The sequence below is a fragment of the Engystomops pustulosus genome, chromosome 1 (genome assembly GCF_040894005.1).
Source record: "Engystomops pustulosus chromosome 1, aEngPut4.maternal, whole genome shotgun sequence".
In the NCBI taxonomy this organism is placed as follows: domain Eukaryota; kingdom Metazoa; phylum Chordata; class Amphibia; order Anura; family Leptodactylidae; genus Engystomops; species Engystomops pustulosus.
The window spans coordinates 173,198,813-173,214,081 of NC_092411.1; the positions used below are offsets into that span (position 1 = coordinate 173,198,813).

The 15,269-nt window shown below is 45.8% G+C and overlaps 65 pseudogenes; all 65 read right to left on the minus strand.

Moving 5' to 3' along the window:
* Positions 1 to 117: 117 nt before the first annotated feature.
* Positions 118 to 236, minus strand: LOC140098514 (5S ribosomal RNA; annotated as a pseudogene).
* A 72-nt stretch (positions 237 to 308) lies between these two features.
* Positions 309 to 427, minus strand: LOC140099023 (5S ribosomal RNA; annotated as a pseudogene).
* A 70-nt stretch (positions 428 to 497) lies between these two features.
* On the minus strand, positions 498 to 616 carry LOC140105583 (5S ribosomal RNA; annotated as a pseudogene).
* A 70-nt stretch (positions 617 to 686) lies between these two features.
* On the minus strand, positions 687 to 805 carry LOC140098935 (5S ribosomal RNA; annotated as a pseudogene).
* Positions 806 to 1,068: 263 nt separating this feature from the next.
* On the minus strand, positions 1,069 to 1,187 carry LOC140113262 (5S ribosomal RNA; annotated as a pseudogene).
* Positions 1,188 to 1,257: 70 nt separating this feature from the next.
* Positions 1,258 to 1,376, minus strand: LOC140092672 (5S ribosomal RNA; annotated as a pseudogene).
* Positions 1,377 to 1,446: 70 nt separating this feature from the next.
* On the minus strand, positions 1,447 to 1,565 carry LOC140092694 (5S ribosomal RNA; annotated as a pseudogene).
* Positions 1,566 to 1,637: 72 nt separating this feature from the next.
* On the minus strand, positions 1,638 to 1,756 carry LOC140092705 (5S ribosomal RNA; annotated as a pseudogene).
* A 72-nt stretch (positions 1,757 to 1,828) lies between these two features.
* LOC140099034 (5S ribosomal RNA) lies at positions 1,829 to 1,947 on the minus strand (annotated as a pseudogene).
* Positions 1,948 to 2,017: 70 nt separating this feature from the next.
* LOC140102178 (5S ribosomal RNA) lies at positions 2,018 to 2,136 on the minus strand (annotated as a pseudogene).
* A 70-nt stretch (positions 2,137 to 2,206) lies between these two features.
* On the minus strand, positions 2,207 to 2,325 carry LOC140097682 (5S ribosomal RNA; annotated as a pseudogene).
* Positions 2,326 to 2,968: 643 nt separating this feature from the next.
* On the minus strand, positions 2,969 to 3,087 carry LOC140098913 (5S ribosomal RNA; annotated as a pseudogene).
* Positions 3,088 to 3,159: 72 nt separating this feature from the next.
* On the minus strand, positions 3,160 to 3,278 carry LOC140101657 (5S ribosomal RNA; annotated as a pseudogene).
* A 72-nt stretch (positions 3,279 to 3,350) lies between these two features.
* Positions 3,351 to 3,469, minus strand: LOC140092716 (5S ribosomal RNA; annotated as a pseudogene).
* A 72-nt stretch (positions 3,470 to 3,541) lies between these two features.
* LOC140113211 (5S ribosomal RNA) lies at positions 3,542 to 3,660 on the minus strand (annotated as a pseudogene).
* Positions 3,661 to 3,730: 70 nt separating this feature from the next.
* LOC140107497 (5S ribosomal RNA) lies at positions 3,731 to 3,849 on the minus strand (annotated as a pseudogene).
* A 263-nt stretch (positions 3,850 to 4,112) lies between these two features.
* LOC140100718 (5S ribosomal RNA) lies at positions 4,113 to 4,231 on the minus strand (annotated as a pseudogene).
* Positions 4,232 to 4,301: 70 nt separating this feature from the next.
* Positions 4,302 to 4,420, minus strand: LOC140108982 (5S ribosomal RNA; annotated as a pseudogene).
* Positions 4,421 to 4,490: 70 nt separating this feature from the next.
* On the minus strand, positions 4,491 to 4,609 carry LOC140093237 (5S ribosomal RNA; annotated as a pseudogene).
* A 70-nt stretch (positions 4,610 to 4,679) lies between these two features.
* LOC140112743 (5S ribosomal RNA) lies at positions 4,680 to 4,798 on the minus strand (annotated as a pseudogene).
* A 72-nt stretch (positions 4,799 to 4,870) lies between these two features.
* Positions 4,871 to 4,989, minus strand: LOC140101779 (5S ribosomal RNA; annotated as a pseudogene).
* Positions 4,990 to 5,059: 70 nt separating this feature from the next.
* On the minus strand, positions 5,060 to 5,178 carry LOC140113123 (5S ribosomal RNA; annotated as a pseudogene).
* Positions 5,179 to 5,248: 70 nt separating this feature from the next.
* LOC140102068 (5S ribosomal RNA) lies at positions 5,249 to 5,367 on the minus strand (annotated as a pseudogene).
* A 70-nt stretch (positions 5,368 to 5,437) lies between these two features.
* Positions 5,438 to 5,556, minus strand: LOC140092727 (5S ribosomal RNA; annotated as a pseudogene).
* Positions 5,557 to 5,628: 72 nt separating this feature from the next.
* On the minus strand, positions 5,629 to 5,747 carry LOC140102189 (5S ribosomal RNA; annotated as a pseudogene).
* Positions 5,748 to 5,817: 70 nt separating this feature from the next.
* Positions 5,818 to 5,936, minus strand: LOC140097693 (5S ribosomal RNA; annotated as a pseudogene).
* Positions 5,937 to 6,579: 643 nt separating this feature from the next.
* On the minus strand, positions 6,580 to 6,698 carry LOC140095071 (5S ribosomal RNA; annotated as a pseudogene).
* Positions 6,699 to 6,770: 72 nt separating this feature from the next.
* Positions 6,771 to 6,889, minus strand: LOC140101913 (5S ribosomal RNA; annotated as a pseudogene).
* Positions 6,890 to 6,961: 72 nt separating this feature from the next.
* On the minus strand, positions 6,962 to 7,080 carry LOC140092739 (5S ribosomal RNA; annotated as a pseudogene).
* Positions 7,081 to 7,152: 72 nt separating this feature from the next.
* On the minus strand, positions 7,153 to 7,271 carry LOC140112846 (5S ribosomal RNA; annotated as a pseudogene).
* Positions 7,272 to 7,341: 70 nt separating this feature from the next.
* LOC140092750 (5S ribosomal RNA) lies at positions 7,342 to 7,460 on the minus strand (annotated as a pseudogene).
* A 263-nt stretch (positions 7,461 to 7,723) lies between these two features.
* Positions 7,724 to 7,842, minus strand: LOC140112813 (5S ribosomal RNA; annotated as a pseudogene).
* Positions 7,843 to 7,914: 72 nt separating this feature from the next.
* LOC140100331 (5S ribosomal RNA) lies at positions 7,915 to 8,033 on the minus strand (annotated as a pseudogene).
* A 70-nt stretch (positions 8,034 to 8,103) lies between these two features.
* Positions 8,104 to 8,222, minus strand: LOC140106290 (5S ribosomal RNA; annotated as a pseudogene).
* A 70-nt stretch (positions 8,223 to 8,292) lies between these two features.
* LOC140092761 (5S ribosomal RNA) lies at positions 8,293 to 8,411 on the minus strand (annotated as a pseudogene).
* Positions 8,412 to 8,483: 72 nt separating this feature from the next.
* LOC140098525 (5S ribosomal RNA) lies at positions 8,484 to 8,602 on the minus strand (annotated as a pseudogene).
* A 72-nt stretch (positions 8,603 to 8,674) lies between these two features.
* LOC140099046 (5S ribosomal RNA) lies at positions 8,675 to 8,793 on the minus strand (annotated as a pseudogene).
* A 70-nt stretch (positions 8,794 to 8,863) lies between these two features.
* LOC140092772 (5S ribosomal RNA) lies at positions 8,864 to 8,982 on the minus strand (annotated as a pseudogene).
* Positions 8,983 to 9,054: 72 nt separating this feature from the next.
* LOC140098536 (5S ribosomal RNA) lies at positions 9,055 to 9,173 on the minus strand (annotated as a pseudogene).
* Positions 9,174 to 9,245: 72 nt separating this feature from the next.
* Positions 9,246 to 9,364, minus strand: LOC140099057 (5S ribosomal RNA; annotated as a pseudogene).
* Positions 9,365 to 9,434: 70 nt separating this feature from the next.
* LOC140102201 (5S ribosomal RNA) lies at positions 9,435 to 9,553 on the minus strand (annotated as a pseudogene).
* A 70-nt stretch (positions 9,554 to 9,623) lies between these two features.
* LOC140097704 (5S ribosomal RNA) lies at positions 9,624 to 9,742 on the minus strand (annotated as a pseudogene).
* A 452-nt stretch (positions 9,743 to 10,194) lies between these two features.
* Positions 10,195 to 10,313, minus strand: LOC140113445 (5S ribosomal RNA; annotated as a pseudogene).
* Positions 10,314 to 10,385: 72 nt separating this feature from the next.
* LOC140092783 (5S ribosomal RNA) lies at positions 10,386 to 10,504 on the minus strand (annotated as a pseudogene).
* Positions 10,505 to 10,576: 72 nt separating this feature from the next.
* On the minus strand, positions 10,577 to 10,695 carry LOC140113212 (5S ribosomal RNA; annotated as a pseudogene).
* A 70-nt stretch (positions 10,696 to 10,765) lies between these two features.
* On the minus strand, positions 10,766 to 10,884 carry LOC140092794 (5S ribosomal RNA; annotated as a pseudogene).
* A 263-nt stretch (positions 10,885 to 11,147) lies between these two features.
* Positions 11,148 to 11,266, minus strand: LOC140100729 (5S ribosomal RNA; annotated as a pseudogene).
* Positions 11,267 to 11,336: 70 nt separating this feature from the next.
* On the minus strand, positions 11,337 to 11,455 carry LOC140109104 (5S ribosomal RNA; annotated as a pseudogene).
* Positions 11,456 to 11,525: 70 nt separating this feature from the next.
* Positions 11,526 to 11,644, minus strand: LOC140107840 (5S ribosomal RNA; annotated as a pseudogene).
* A 70-nt stretch (positions 11,645 to 11,714) lies between these two features.
* LOC140098547 (5S ribosomal RNA) lies at positions 11,715 to 11,833 on the minus strand (annotated as a pseudogene).
* A 72-nt stretch (positions 11,834 to 11,905) lies between these two features.
* LOC140094708 (5S ribosomal RNA) lies at positions 11,906 to 12,024 on the minus strand (annotated as a pseudogene).
* Positions 12,025 to 12,094: 70 nt separating this feature from the next.
* LOC140109225 (5S ribosomal RNA) lies at positions 12,095 to 12,213 on the minus strand (annotated as a pseudogene).
* A 70-nt stretch (positions 12,214 to 12,283) lies between these two features.
* LOC140112744 (5S ribosomal RNA) lies at positions 12,284 to 12,402 on the minus strand (annotated as a pseudogene).
* A 72-nt stretch (positions 12,403 to 12,474) lies between these two features.
* LOC140102035 (5S ribosomal RNA) lies at positions 12,475 to 12,593 on the minus strand (annotated as a pseudogene).
* A 70-nt stretch (positions 12,594 to 12,663) lies between these two features.
* Positions 12,664 to 12,782, minus strand: LOC140113124 (5S ribosomal RNA; annotated as a pseudogene).
* Positions 12,783 to 12,852: 70 nt separating this feature from the next.
* Positions 12,853 to 12,971, minus strand: LOC140102079 (5S ribosomal RNA; annotated as a pseudogene).
* Positions 12,972 to 13,041: 70 nt separating this feature from the next.
* On the minus strand, positions 13,042 to 13,160 carry LOC140113173 (5S ribosomal RNA; annotated as a pseudogene).
* A 72-nt stretch (positions 13,161 to 13,232) lies between these two features.
* LOC140102212 (5S ribosomal RNA) lies at positions 13,233 to 13,351 on the minus strand (annotated as a pseudogene).
* A 70-nt stretch (positions 13,352 to 13,421) lies between these two features.
* Positions 13,422 to 13,540, minus strand: LOC140097726 (5S ribosomal RNA; annotated as a pseudogene).
* A 70-nt stretch (positions 13,541 to 13,610) lies between these two features.
* LOC140113099 (5S ribosomal RNA) lies at positions 13,611 to 13,729 on the minus strand (annotated as a pseudogene).
* Positions 13,730 to 13,799: 70 nt separating this feature from the next.
* LOC140092816 (5S ribosomal RNA) lies at positions 13,800 to 13,918 on the minus strand (annotated as a pseudogene).
* A 70-nt stretch (positions 13,919 to 13,988) lies between these two features.
* On the minus strand, positions 13,989 to 14,107 carry LOC140097737 (5S ribosomal RNA; annotated as a pseudogene).
* Positions 14,108 to 14,559: 452 nt separating this feature from the next.
* On the minus strand, positions 14,560 to 14,678 carry LOC140092827 (5S ribosomal RNA; annotated as a pseudogene).
* A 72-nt stretch (positions 14,679 to 14,750) lies between these two features.
* LOC140113214 (5S ribosomal RNA) lies at positions 14,751 to 14,869 on the minus strand (annotated as a pseudogene).
* Positions 14,870 to 14,939: 70 nt separating this feature from the next.
* On the minus strand, positions 14,940 to 15,058 carry LOC140092838 (5S ribosomal RNA; annotated as a pseudogene).
* Positions 15,059 to 15,269: the final 211 nt, after the last annotated feature.

Genomic DNA, 15,269 nt, shown 5'->3' on the forward strand with positions numbered 1-15,269 from the left:
CGATCTGACGAGAGCAGGCCCATTCAGCTTAGAATGGCCGTTGACAGCAGCTGTTCAATTTGAACCTTCTTTTACCATCTTTGACAGAGAAACTAACACAATTTTCAGGTTCAAAAAGGTCAACGGAACTTGGGATTCCCAGCCAGTCTCCCATGCTGGTACTTGCCAAGCCTTAAACTGCATTGCTGCTGCGATCTGACGAGAGCAGGCACATTCAGCTTAGAATGGCCGTTGACAGCAGCTGTTCAATTTGAACCTTCTTTTACCATCTTTGACAGAGAAACTAACACAATTTTCAGGTTCAAAAAGATCAACGGAACTTGGGATTCCCAGCCAGTCTCCCATGCTGGTACTTGCCAAGCCTTAAGCTGCATTGCTGCTGCGATCTGACGAGAGCAGGCACATTCAGCTTAGAATGGCCGTTGACAGCAGCTGTTCAATTTGAACCTTCTTTTACTATCTCATAGAGAAACTAACACAATTTTCAGGTTCAAAAAGGTCAATGGAACTTGGGATTCCCAGCCAGTCTCCCATGCTGGTACTTGCCAAGCCTTAAGCTGCATTGCTGCTGCGATCTGACGAGAGCAGGCACATTCAGCTTAGAATGGCCGTTGACAGCAGCTGTTCAATTTGAACCTTCTTTTACTATCTCATAGAGAAACTAATACAATTTTCAGGTTCAAAAAGGTCAACGGAACTTGGGATTCCAAGCCAGTCTCCCATGCTGGTACTTGCCAAGCCTTAAGCTGCATTACTGCTGCGATCTGACGAGAGCAGGCACATTCAGCTTAGAATGGCCGTTGACAGCAGCTGTTCAATTTGAACCTTCTTTTACCATCTTTGACAGAGAATCTAACACAATTTTCAGGTTCAAAAAGGTCATTGTAACTTGGGATTCCCAGCCAGTCTCCCATGCTGGTACTTGCCAAGCCTTAAGCTGCATTGCTGCTGCGATCTGACGAGAGCAGGCCCATGCAGCTTAGAATGGCCGTTGACAGCAGCTGTTCAATTTGAACCTTCTTTTACCATCTTTGACAGAGAAACTAACACAATTTTCAGGTTCAAAAAGGTCAACGGAACTTGGAATTCCCAGCCAGTCTCCCATGCTGGTACTTGCCAAGCCTGAAGCTGCATTGCTGCTGCGATCTGATGAGAGCAGGCACATTCAGCTTAGAATGGCCGTTGACAGCAGCTGTTCAATTTGAACCTTCTTTTACTATCTCATAGAGAAACTAACACAATTTTCAGGTTCAAAAAGGTCAACGGAACTTGGGATTCCCAGCCAGTCTCCCATGCTGGTACTTGCCAAGCCTTAAGCTGCATTGCTGCTGCGATCTGACGAGAGCAGGCACATTCAGCTTAGAATGGCCGTTGACAGCAGCTGTTCAATTTGAACCTTCTTTTACTATCTCATAGAGAAACTAACACAATTTTCAGGTTCAAAAAGGTCAACGGAACTTGGGATTCCCAGCCAGTCTCCCATGCTGGTACTTGCCAAGCCTTAAGCTGCATTGCTGCTGCGATCTGACGAGAGCAGGCACATTCAGCTTAGAATGGCCGTTGACAGCAGCTGTTCAATTTGAACCTTCTTTTACCATCTTTGACAGAGAAACTAACACAATTTTCAGGTTCAAAAAGGTCAACGGAACTTGGGATTCCCAGCCAGTCTCCCATGCTGGTACTTGCCAAGCCTTAAGCTGCATTGCTGCTGCGATCTGACGAGAGCAGGCACATTCAGCTTAGAATGGCCGTTGACAGCAGCTGTTCAATTTGAACCCTCTTTTACCATCTTTGACAGAGAAACTAACACAATTTTCAGGTTCAAAAAGATCAACGGAACTTGGGATTCCCAGCCAGTCTCCCATGCTGGTACTTGCCAAGCCTTAAGCTGCATTGCTGCTGCGATCTGACGAGAGCAGGCACATTCAGCTTAGAATGGCCGTTGACAGCAGCTGTTCAATTTGAACCTTCTTTTACTATCTCATAGAGAAACTAACACAATTTTCAGGTTCAAAAAGGTCAACGGAACTTGGGATTCCCAGCCAGTCTCCCATGCTGGTACTTGCCAAGCCTTAAGCTACATTGCTGCTGCGATCTGACGAGAGCAGGCACATTCAGCTTAGAATGGCCGTTGACAGCAGCTGTTCAATTTGAACCTTCTTTTACTATCTTATAGAGAAACTAACACAATTTTCAGGTTCAAAAAGGTCAACGGAACTTGGGATTCCCAGCCAGTCTCCCATGCTGGTACTTGCCAAGCCTTAAGCTGCATTGCTGCTGCGACCTGATGAGAGCAGGCACATTCAGCTTAGAATGGCCGTTGACAGCAGCTGTTCAATTTGAACCTTCTTTTACTATCTCATAGAGAAACTAACACAATTTTCAGGTTTAAAAAGGGCAACGGAACTTGGGATTCCAAGCCAGTCTCCCATGCTGGTACTTGACAAGCCTTAAGCTGCATTGCTGCTGCGATCTGACGAGAGCAGGCACATTCAGCTTAGAATGGCCGGTGACAGCAGCTTTTCAATTTGAACCTTCTTTTACCATCTTTGAAAGAGAAACTAACACAATTTTCAGGTTCAAAAAGGTCAACGGAAATTGGGATTCGCAGCCAGTCTCCCATTCTGGTACTTGCCAAGAGTTAAGCTGCATTGCTGCTGCGTTCTGACGAGAGCAGGCACATTCAGCTTAGAATGGCCGGTGACAGCAGCTTTTCAATTTGAACCTTCTTTTACCATCTTTGAAAGAGAAACTAACACAATTTTCAGGTTCAAAAAGGTCAACGGAACTTGGGATTCGCAGCCAGTCTCCCATGCTGGTACTTGCCAAGCCTTAAGCTGCATTGCTGCTGCAATCTGACGAGAGCAGGCACATTCAGCTTAGAATGGCCGTTGAAAGCAGCTGTTCAATTTGAACCTTCTTTTACTATCTTTGACAGGGAAACTAACACAATTTTCAGGTTCAAAAAGGTCAACGGGACTTGGGATTCCCAGCCAGTCTCCCATGCTGGTACTTGCCAAGCCTTAAGCTGCATTGCTGCTGCGATCTGACGAGAGCAGGCACATTCAGCTTAGAATGGCCATTGACAGCAGCTGTTCAATTTGAACCTTCTTTTACCAACTTTGACAGAGAAACTAACACAATTTTCAGGTTCAAAAAGGTCAACGGAACTTGGGATTCCCAGCCAGTCTCCCATGCTGGTACTTGCCAAGCCTTAAGCTGCATTGCTGCTGCGATCTGATGAGAGCAGGCACATTCAGCTTAGAATGGCCGTTGACAGCAGCTGTTCAATTTGAACCTTTTTTTACCATCTTTGACAGAGATACTAACACAATTTTCAGGTTCAAAAAGGTCAACGGAACTTGGGATTCCCAGCCAGTCTCCCATGCTGGTACTTGCCAAGCCTTAAGCTGCATTGCTGCTGCGATCTGACGAGAGCAGGCACATTCAGCTTAGAATGGCCGTTGACAGCAGCTGTTCAATTTGAACCTTCTTTTACCATCTTTGACAGAGAAACTAATACAATTTTCAGGTTCAAAAAGGTCAACGGAACTTGGGATTCCCAGCCAGTCTCCCATTCCGGTAATTGCCAAGCCATAAGCTGCATTGCTGCTGCGATCTGACGAGAGCAGGCACATTCAGCTTAGAATGGCCATTGACAGCAGCTGTTCAATTTGAACCTTCTTTTACTATCTCATAGAGAAACTAACACAATATTCAGGTTCAAAAAGGTCAACGGAACTTGGGATTCCCAGCCAGTCTCCCATGCTGGTACTTGCCAAGCCTTAAGCTGCATTGCTGCTGCGATCTGCCGAGAGCAGGCACATTCAGCTTAGAATGGCCGTTGACAGCAGCTGTTCAATTTGAACCTTCTTTTACCATCTTTGACAGAGAAACTAACACAATTTTCAGGTTCAAAAAGGTCAACGGAACTTGGGAGTCCCAGCCAGTCTCCCATGCTGGTACTTGCCAAGCCTAAAGCTGCATTGCCGCTGCGATCTGATGAGAGCAGGCACATTCAGCTTAGAATGGCCGGTGACAGCAGCTTTTCAATTTGAACCTTCTTTTACCATCTTTGAAAGAGAAACTAACACATTTTTCAGGTTCAAAAAGGTCAACGGAACTTGGGATTCCCAGCCAGTCTCCCATGCTGGTACTTGCCAAGCCTTAAGCTGCATTGCCGCTGCGATCTGATGAGAGCAGGCACATTCAGCTTAGAATGGCCGTTGACAGCAGCTGTTCAATTTGAACCTTCTTTTACTATCTCATAGAGAAACTAACACAATTTTCAGGTTCAAAAAGGTCAACGGAACTTGGGATTCCCAGCCAGTCTCCCATTCTGGTACTTGCCAAGCCTTAAGCTGCATTGCTGCTGCGATCTGACGAGAGCAGGCACATTCAGCTTAGAATGGCCGTTGACAGCAGCTGTTCAATTTGAACCTTCTTTTACTATCTCATAGAGAAACTAACACAATTTTCAGGTTCAAAAAGGTCAACGGAACTTGGGATTCCCAGCCAGTCTCCCATTCTGGTACTTGCCAAGCCTTAAGCTGCATTGCTTCTGCGATCTGACGAGAGCAGGCACATTCAGCTTAGAATGGCCGTTGACAGCAGCTGTTCAATTTGAACCTTCTTTTACTATCTCATAGAGAAACTAACACAATTTTCAGGTTCAAAAAGGTCAACGGAACTTGGGATTCCCAGCCAGTCTCCCATGCTGGTACTTGCCAAGCCATAAGCTGCATTGCTGCTGCAATCTGACGAGAGCAGGCACATTCAGCTTAGAATGGCCGTTGACAGCAGCTGTTCAATTTGAACCTTCTTTTACCATCTTTGACAGAGAAACTAACACAATTTTCAGGTTCAAAAAGGTCAACGGAACTTGGGATTCCCAGCCAGTCTCCCATGCTGGTACTTGCCAAGCCTTAAGCTGCATTGCTGCTGCGATCTGATGAGAGCAGGCACATTCAGCTTAGAATGGCCGTTGACAGCAGCTGTTCAATTTGAACCTTCTTTTACTATCTCATAGAGAAACTAACACAATTTTCAGGTTCAAAAAGGTCAACGGAAATTGGGATTCCCAGCCAGTCTCCCATTCTGGTACTTGCCAAGCCTTAAGCTGCATTGCTGCTGCGATCTGGCGAGAGCAGGCACATTCAGCTTAGAATGGCCGTTGACAGCAGCTGTTCAATTTGAACCTTCTTTTACTATCTCATAGAGAAACTAACACAACTTTCAGGTTCAAAAAGGTCAACGGAACTTGGGATTCCCAGCCAGTCTCCCATGCTGGTACTTGCCAAGCCTTAAGCTGCATTGCTGCTGCGATCTGATGAGAGCAGGCACATTCAGCTTAGAATGGCCGTTGAGAGCAGCTGTTCAATTTGAACCTTCTTTTACTATCTCATAGAGAAACTAACACAATTTTCAGGTTCAAAAAGGTCAACGGAACTTGGGATTCCCAGCCAGTCTCCCATGCTGGTACTTGCCAAGCCTTAAGCTGCATTGCTGCTGCGATCTGACGAGAGCAGGCACATTCAGCTTAGAATGGCCGTTGACAGCAGCTGTTCAATTTGAACCTTCTTTTACCATCTTTGACAGAGAAACTAACACAATTTTCAGGTTCAAAAAGGTCAACGGAACTTGGGATTCCCAGCCAGTCTCCCATGCTGGTACTTGCCAAGCCTTAAGCTACATTGCTGCTGCGATCTGACGAGAGCAGGCACATTCAGCTTAGAATGGCCGTTGACAGCAGCTGTTCAATTTGAACCTTCTTTTACTATCTCATAGAGAAACTAACACAATTTTCAGGTTCAAAAAGGTCAACGGAACTTGGGATTCCCAGCCAGTCTCCCATGCTGGTACTTGCCAAGCCTTAAGCTGCATTGCTGCTGCGACCTGATGAGAGCAGGCACATTCAGCTTAGAATGGCCGTTGACAGCAGCTGTTCAATTTGAACCTTCTTTTACTATCTCATAGAGAAACTAACACAATTTTCAGGTTTAAAAAGGGCAACGGAACTTGGGATTCCAAGCCAGTCTCCCATGCTGGTACTTGACAAGCCTTAAGCTGCATTGCTGCTGCGATCTGACGAGAGCAGGCACATTCAGCTTAGAATGGCCGGTGACAGCAGCTTTTCAATTTGAACCTTCTTTTACCATCTTTGAAAGAGAAACTAACACAATTTTCAGGTTCAAAAAGTTCAACGGAACTTGGGATTCGCAGCCAGTCTCCCATGCTGGTACTTGCCAAGAGTTAAGCTGCATTGCTGCTGCGTTCTGACGAGAGCAGGAACATTCAGCTTAGAATGGCCGGTGACAGCAGCTTTTCAATTTGAACCTTCTTTTACCTTCTTTGAAAGAGAAACTAACACAATTTTCAGGTTCAAAAAGGTCAACGGAACTTGGGATTCGCAGCCAGTCTCCCATGCTGGTACTTGCCAAGCCTTAAGCTGCATTGCTGCTGCAATCTGACGAGAGCAGGCACATTCAGCTTAGAATGGCCGTTGAAAGCAGCTGTTCAATTTGAACCTTCTTTTACTATCTTTGACAGGGAAACTAACACAATTTTCAGGTTCAAAAAGGTCAACGGGACTTGGGATTCCCAGCCAGTCTCCCATGCTGGTACTTGCCAAGCCTTAAGCTGCATTGCTGCTGCGATCTGACGAGAGCAGGCACATTCAGCTTAGAATGGCCGTTGACAGCAGCTGTTCAATTTGAACCTTCTTTTACCATCTTTGACAGAGAAACTAACAGAATTTTCAGGTTCAAAAAGGTCAACGGAACTTGGGATTCCCAGCCAGTCTCCCATGCTGGTACTTGCCAAGCCTTAAGCTGCATTGCTGCTGCGATCTGATGAGAGCAGGCACATTCAGCTTAGAATGGCCGTTGACAGCAGCTGTTCAATTTGAACCTTTTTTTACCATCTTTGACAGAGATACTAACACAATTTTCAGGTTCAAAAAGGTCAACGGAACTTGGGATTCCCAGCCAGTCTCCCATGCTGGTACTTGCCAAGCCTTAAGCTGCATTGCTGCTGCGATCTGACGAGAGCAGGCACATTCAGCTTAGAATGGCCGTTGACAGCAGCTGTTCAATTTGAACCTTCTTTTACCATCTTTGACAGAGAAACTAATACAATTTTCAGGTTCAAAAAGGTCAACGGAACTTGGGATTCCCAGCCAGTCTCCCATTCCGGTAATTGCCAAGCCATAAGCTGCATTGCTGCTGCGATCTGACGAGAGCAGGCACATTCAGCTTAGAATGGCCGTTGACAGCAGCTGTTCAATTTGAACCTTCTTTTACTATCTCATAGAGAAACTAACACAATATTCAGGTTCAAAAAGGTCAACGGAACTTGGGATTCCCAGCCAGTCTCCCATGCTGGTACTTGCCAAGCCTTAAGCTGCATTGCTGCTGCGATCTGACGAGAGCAGGCACATTCAGCTTAGAATGGCCGTTGACAGCAGCTGTTCAATTTGAACCTTCTTTTACCATCTTTGACAGAGAAACTAACACAATTTTCAGGTTCAAAAAGGTCAACGGAACTTGGGAGTCCCAGCCAGTCTCCCATGCTGGTACTTGCCAAGCCTAAAGCTGCATTGCCGCTGCGATCTGATGAGAGCAGGCACATTCAGCTTAGAATGGCCGGTGACAGCAGCTTTTCAATTTGAACCTTCTTTTACCATCTTTGAAAGAGAAACTAACACAATTTTCAGGTTCAAAAAGGTCAACGGAACTTGGGATTCCCAGCCAGTCTCCCATGCTGGTACTTGCCAAGCCTTAAGCTGCATTGCCGCTGCGATCTGATGAGAGCAGGCCCATGCAGCTTAGAATGGCCGTTGACAGCAGCTGTTCAATTTGAACCTTCTTTTACCATCTTTGACAGAGAAACTAACACAATTTTCAGGTTCAAAAAGGTCAACGGAACTTGGAATTCCCAGCCAGTCTCCCATGCTGGTACTTGCCAAACCTGAAGCTGCATTGCTGCTGCGATCTGATGAGAGCAGGCACATTCAGCTTAGAATGGCCGTTGACAGCAGCTGTTCAATTTGAACCTTCTTTTACTATTTCATAGAGAAACTAACACAATTTTCAGGTTCAAAAAGGTCAACGGAACTTGGGATTCCCAGCCAGTCTCCCATGCTGGTACTTGCCAAGCCTTAAGCTGCATTGCTGCTGCGATCTGACAAGAGCAGGCACATTCAGCTTAGAATGGCCGTTGACAGCAGCTGTTCAATTTGAACCTTCTTTTACTATCTCATAGAGAAACTAACACAATTTTCAGGTTCAAAAAGGTCAACGGAACTTGGGATTCCCAGCCAGTCTCCCATGCTGGTACTTGCCAAGCCTTAAGCTGCATTGCTGCTGCGATCTGACGAGAGCAGGCACATTCAGCTTAGAATGGCCGTTGACAGCAGCTGTTCAATTTGAACCTTCTTTTACCATCTTTGACAGAGAAACTAACACAATTTTCAGGTTCAAAAAGGTCAACGGAACTTGGGATTCCCAGCCAGTCTCCCATGCTGGTACTTGCCAAGCCTTAAACTGCATTGCTGCTGCGATCTGACGAGAGCAGGCACATTCAGCTTAGAATGGCCGTTGACAGCAGCTGTTCAATTTGAACCTTCTTTTACCATCTTTGACAGAGAAACTAACACAATTTTCAGGTTCAAAAAGATCAACGGAACTTGGGATTCCCAGCCAGTCTCCCATGCTGGTACTTGCCAAGCCTTAAGCTGCATTGCTGCTGCGATCTGACGAGAGCAGGCACATTCAGCTTAGAATGGCCGTTGACAGCAGCTGTTCAATTTGAACCTTCTTTTACTATCTCATAGAGAAACTAACACAATTTTCAGGTTCAAAAAGGTCAACGGAACTTGGGATTCCCAGCCAGTCTCCCATGCTGGTACTTGCCAAGCCTTAAGCTGCATTGCTGCTGCGATCTGACGAGAGCAGGCACATTCAGCTTAGAATGGCCGTTGACAGCAGCTGTTCAATTTGAACCTTCTTTTACCATCTTTGACAGAGAAACTAACACAATTTTCAGGTTCAAAAAGGTCAACGGAACTTGGGATTCCCAGCCAGTCTCCCATGCTGGTACTTGCCAAGCCTTAAACTGCATTGCTGCTGCGATCTGACGAGAGCAGGCACATTCAGCTTAGAATGGCCGTTGACAGCAGCTGTTCAATTTGAACCTTCTTTTACCATCTTTGACAGAGAAACTAACACAATTTTCAGGTTCAAAAAGATCAACGGAACTTGGGATTCCCAGCCAGTCTCCCATGCTGGTACTTGCCAAGCCTTAAGCTGCATTGCTGCTGCGATCTGACGAGAGCAGGCACATTCAGCTTAGAATGGCCGTTGACAGCAGCTGTTCAATTTGAACCTTCTTTTACTATCTCATAGAGAAACTAACACAATTTTCAGGTTCAAAAAGGTCAACGGAACTTGGGATTCCCAGCCAGTCTCCCATGCTGGTACTTGCCAAGCCTTAAGCTACATTGCTGCTGCGATCTGACGAGAGCAGGCACATTCAGCTTAGAATGGCCGTTGACAGCAGCTGTTCAATTTGAACCTTCTTTTACTATCTTATAGAGAAACTAACACAATTTTCAGGTTCAAAAAGGTCAACGGAACTTGGGATTCCCAGCCAGTCTCCCATGCTGGTACTTGCCAAGCCTTAAGCTGCATTGCTGCTGCGACCTGATGAGAGCAGGCACATTCAGCTTAGAATGGCCGTTGACAGCAGCTGTTCAATTTGAACCTTCTTTTACTATCTCATAGAGAAACTAACACAATTTTCAGGTTTAAAAAGGGCAACGGAACTTGGGATTCCAAGCCAGTCTCCCATGCTGGTACTTGACAAGCCTTAAGCTGCATTGCTGCTGCGATCTGACGAGAGCAGGCACATTCAGCTTAGAATGGCCGGTGACAGCAGCTTTTCAATTTGAACCTTCTTTTACCATCTTTGAAAGAGAAACTAACACAATTTTCAGGTTCAAAAAGGTCAACGGAACTTGGGATTCGCAGCCAGTCTCCCATGCTGGTACTTGCCAAGCCTTAAGCTGCATTGCTGCTGCAATCTGACGAGAGCAGGCACATTCAGCTTAGAATGGCCGTTGAAAGCAGCTGTTCAATTTGAACCTTCTTTTACTATCTTTGACAGGGAAACTAACACAATTTTCAGGTTCAAAAAGGTCAACGGGACTTGGGATTCCCAGCCAGTCTCCCATGCTGGTACTTGCCAAGCCTTAAGCTGCATTGCTGCTGCGATCTGATGAGAGCAGGCACATTCAGCTTAGAATGGCCGTTGACAGCAGCTGTTCAATTTGAACCTTTTTTTACCATCTTTGACAGAGATACTAACACAATTTTCAGGTTCAAAAAGGTCAACGGAACTTGGGATTCCCAGCCAGTCTCCCATGCTGGTACTTGCCAAGCCTTAAGCTGCATTGCTGCTGCGATCTGACGAGAGCAGGCACATTCAGCTTAGAATGGCCGTTGACAGCAGCTGTTCAATTTGAACCTTCTTTTACCATCTTTGACAGAGAAACTAATACAATTTTCAGGTTCAAAAAGGTCAACGGAACTTGGGATTCCCAGCCAGTCTCCCATTCCGGTAATTGCCAAGCCATAAGCTGCATTGCTGCTGCGATCTGACGAGAGCAGGCACATTCAGCTTAGAATGGCCATTGACAGCAGCTGTTCAATTTGAACCTTCTTTTACTATCTCATAGAGAAACTAACACAATATTCAGGTTCAAAAAGGTCAACGGAACTTGGGATTCCCAGCCAGTCTCCCATGCTGGTACTTGCCAAGCCTTAAGCTGCATTGCTGCTGCGATCTGACGAGAGCAGGCACATTCAGCTTAGAATGGCCGTTGACAGCAGCTGTTCAATTTGAACCTTCTTTTACCATCTTTGACAGAGAAACTAACACAATTTTCAGGTTCAAAAAGGTCAACGGAACTTGGGAGTCCCAGCCAGTCTCCCATGCTGGTACTTGCCAAGCCTAAAGCTGCATTGCCGCTGCGATCTGATGAGAGCAGGCACATTCAGCTTAGAATGGCCGGTGACAGCAGCTTTTCAATTTGAACCTTCTTTTACCATCTTTGAAAGAGAAACTAACACAATTTTCAGGTTCAAAAAGGTCAACGGAACTTGGGATTCCCAGCCAGTCTCCCATGCTGGTACTTGCCAAGCCTTAAGCTGCATTGCCGCTGCGATCTGATGAGAGCAGGCACATTCAGCTTAGAATGGCCGTTGACAGCAGCTGTTCAATTTGAACCTTCTTTTACTATCTCATAGAGAAACTAACACAATTTTCAGGTTCAAAAAGGTCAACGGAACTTGGGATTCCCAGCCAGTCTCCCATTCTGGTACTTGCCAAGCCTTAAGCTGCATTGCTGCTGCGATCTGACGAGAGCAGGCACATTCAGCTTAGAATGGCCGTTGACAGCAGCTGTTCAATTTGAACCTTCTTTTACTATCTCATAGAGAAACTAACACAATTTTCAGGTTCAAAAAGGTCAACAGAACTTGGGATTCCCAGCCAGTCTCCCATTCTGGTACTTGCCAACCCTTAAGCTGCATTGCTTCTGCGATCTGACGAGAGCAGGCACATTCAGCTTAGAATGGCCGTTGACAGCAGCTGTTCAATTTGAACCTTCTTTTACTATCTCATAGAGAAACTAACACAATTTTCAGGTTCAAAAAGGTCAACGGAACTTGGGATTCCCAGCCAGTCTCCCATGCTGGTACTTGCCAAGCCTTAAACTGCATTGCTGCTGCGATCTGACGAGAGCAGGCACATTCAGCTTAGAATGGCCGTTGACAGCAGCTGTTCAATTTGAACCTTCTTTTACCATCTTTGACAGAGAAACTAATACAATTTTCAGGTTCAAAAAGGTCAACGGAACTTGGGATTCCCAGCCAGTCTCCCATGCTGGTACTTGCCAAGCCTTAAGCTGCATTGCTGCTGCGATCTGATGAGAGCAGGCACATTCAGCTTAGAATGGCCATTGACAGCAGCTGTTCAATTTGAACCTTCTTTTACTATCTCATAGAGAAACTAACACAATTTTCAGGTTCAAAAAGGTCAACGGAACTTGGGATTCCCAGCCAGTCTCCCATTCTGGTACTTGCCAAGCCTTAAGCTGCATTGCTGCTGCGATCTGACGAGAGCAGGCACATTCAGCTTAGAATGGCCGTTGACAGCAGCTGTTCAATTTGAACCTTCTTTTACTATCTCATAGAGAAACTAACACAATTTTCAGGTTCAAAAAGGTCAACGGAACTTGGGATTCCCAGCCAGTCTCCCATGCTGGTACTTGCCAAGCCATAAGCTGCATTGCTGCTGCAATCTGACGAGAGCAGGCACATTCAGCTTAGAATGGCCGTTGACAGCAGCTGTTCAATTTGAACCTTCTTTTACCATCTTTGACAGAGAAACTAACACAATTTTCAGGTTCAAAAAGGTCAACGGAACTTGGGATTCCCAGCCAGTCTCCCATGCTGGTACTTGCCAAGCCTTAAGCTGCATTGCTGCTGCGATCTGATGAGAGCAGGCACATTCAGCTTAGAATGGCCGTTGACAGCAGCTGTTCAATTTGAACCTTCTTTTACTATCTCATAGAGAAACTAACACAATTTTCAGGTTCAAAAAGGTCAACGGAAATTGGGATTCCCAGCCAGTCTCCCATTCTGGTACTTGCCAAGCCTTAAGCTGCATTGCTGCTGCGATCTGGCGAGAGCAGGCACATTCAGCTTAGAATGGCCGTTGACAGCAGCTGTTCAATTTGAACCTTCTGTTACTATCTCATAGAGAAACTAACACAACTTTCAGGTTCAAAAAGGTCAACGGAACTTGGGATTCCCAGCCAGTCTCCCATGCTGGTACTTGCCAAGCCTTAAGCTGCATTGCTGCTGCGATCTGATGAGAGCAGGCACATTCAGCTTAGAATGGCCGTTGAGAGCAGCTGTTCAATTTGAACCTTCTTTTACTATCTCATAGAGAAACTAACACAATTTTCAGGTTCAAAAATGTCAACGGAACTTGGGATTCCCAGCCAGTCTCCCATGCTGGTACTTGCCAAGCCTTAAGCTGCATTGCTGCTGCGATCTGACGACAGCAGGCACATTCAGCTTAGAATGGCCGTTGACAGCAGCTGTTCAATTTGAACCTTCTTTTACCATCTTTGACAGAGAAACTAACACAATTTTCAGGTTCAAAAAGGTCAACGGAACTTGGGATTCCCAGCCAGTCTCCCATGCTGGTACTTGCCAAGCCTTAAGCTACATTGCTGCTGCGATCTGACGAGAGCAGGCACATTCAGCTTAGAATGGCCGTTGACAGCAGCTGTTCAATTTGAACCTTCTTTTACTATCTCATAGAGAAACTAACACAATTTTCAGGTTCAAAAAGGTCAACGGAACTTGGGATTCCCAGCCAGTCTCCCATGCTGGTACTTGCCAAGCCTTAAGCTGCATTGCTGCTGCGACCTGATGAGAGCAGGCACATTCAGCTTAGAATGGCCGTTGACAGCAGCTGTTCAATTTGAACCTTCTTTTACTATCTCATAGAGAAACTAACACAATTTTCAGGTTTAAAAAGGGCAACGGAACTTGGGATTCCAAGCCAGTCTCCCATGCTGGTACTTGCCAAACCTGAAGCTGCATTGCTGCTGCGATCTGATGAGAGCAGGCACATTCAGCTTAGAATGGCCGTTGACAGCAGCTGTTCAATTTGAACCTTCTTTTACTATTTCATAGAGAAACTAACACAATTTTCAGGTTCAAAAAGGTCAACGGAACTTGGGATTCCCAGCCAGTCTCCCATGCTGGTACTTGCCAAGCCTTAAGCTGCATTGCTGCTGCGATCTGACGAGAGCAGGCACATTCAGCTTAGAATGGCCGTTGACAGCAGCTGTTCAATTTGAACCTTCTTTTACTATCTCATAGAGAAACTAACACAATTTTCAGGTTCAAAAAGGTCAACGGAACTTGGGATTCCCAGCCAGTCTCCCATGCTGGTACTTGCCAAGCCTTAAGCTGCATTGCTGCTGCGACCTGATGAGAGCAGGCACATTCAGCTTAGAATGGCCGTTGACAGCAGCTGTTCAATTTGAACCTTCTTTTACTATCTCATAGAGAAACTAACACAATTTTCAGGTTTAAAAAGGGCAACGGAACTTGGGATTCCAAGCCAGTCTCCCATGCTGGTACTTGACAAGCCTTAAGCTGCATTGCTGCTGCGATCTGACGAGAGCAGGCACATTCAGCTTAGAATGGCCGGTGACAGCAGCTTTTCAATTTGAACCTTCTTTTACCATCTTTGAAAGAGAAACTAACACAATTTTCAGGTTCAAAAAGGTCAACGGAACTTGGGATTCGCAGCCAGTCTCCCATGCTGGTACTTGCCAAGAGTTAAGCTGCATTGCTGCTGCGTTCTGACGAGAGCAGGCACATTCAGCTTAGAATGGCCGTTGACAGCAGCTGTTCAATTTGAACCTTTTTTTACCATCTTTGACAGAGATACTAACACAATTTTCAGGTTCAAAAAGGTCAACGGAACTTGGGATTCCCAGCCAGTCTCCCATGCTGGTACTTGCCAAGCCTTAAGCTGCATTGCTGCTGCGATCTGACGAGAGCAGGCACATTCAGCTTAGAATGGCCGTTGACAGCAGCTGTTCAATTTGAACCTTCTTTTACCATCTTTGACAGAGAAACTAATACAATTTTCAGGTTCAAAAAGGTCAACGGAACTTGGGATTCCCAGCCAGTCTCCCATTCCGGTAATTGCCAAGCCATAAGCTGCATTGCTGCTGCGATCTGACGAGAGCAGGCACATTCAGCTTAGAATGGCCATTGACAGCAGCTGTTCAATTTGAACCTTCTTTTACTATCTCATAGAGAAACTAACACAATATTCAGGTTCAAAAAGGTCAACGGAACTTGGGATTCCCAGCCAGTCTCCCATGCTGGTACTTGCCAAGCCTTAAGCTGCATTGCTGCTGCGATCTGACGAGAGCAGGCACATTCAGCTTAGAATGGCCGTTGACAGCAGCTGTTCAATTTGAACCTTCTTTTACCATCTTTGACAGAGAAACTAACACAATTTTCAGGTTCAAAAAGGTCAACGGAACTTGGGAGTCCCAGCCAGTCTCCCATGCTGGTACTTGCCAAGCCTAAAGCTGCATTGCCGCTGCGATCTGATGAGAGCAGGCACATTCAGCTTAGAATGGCCGGTGACAGCAGCTTTTCAATTTGAAC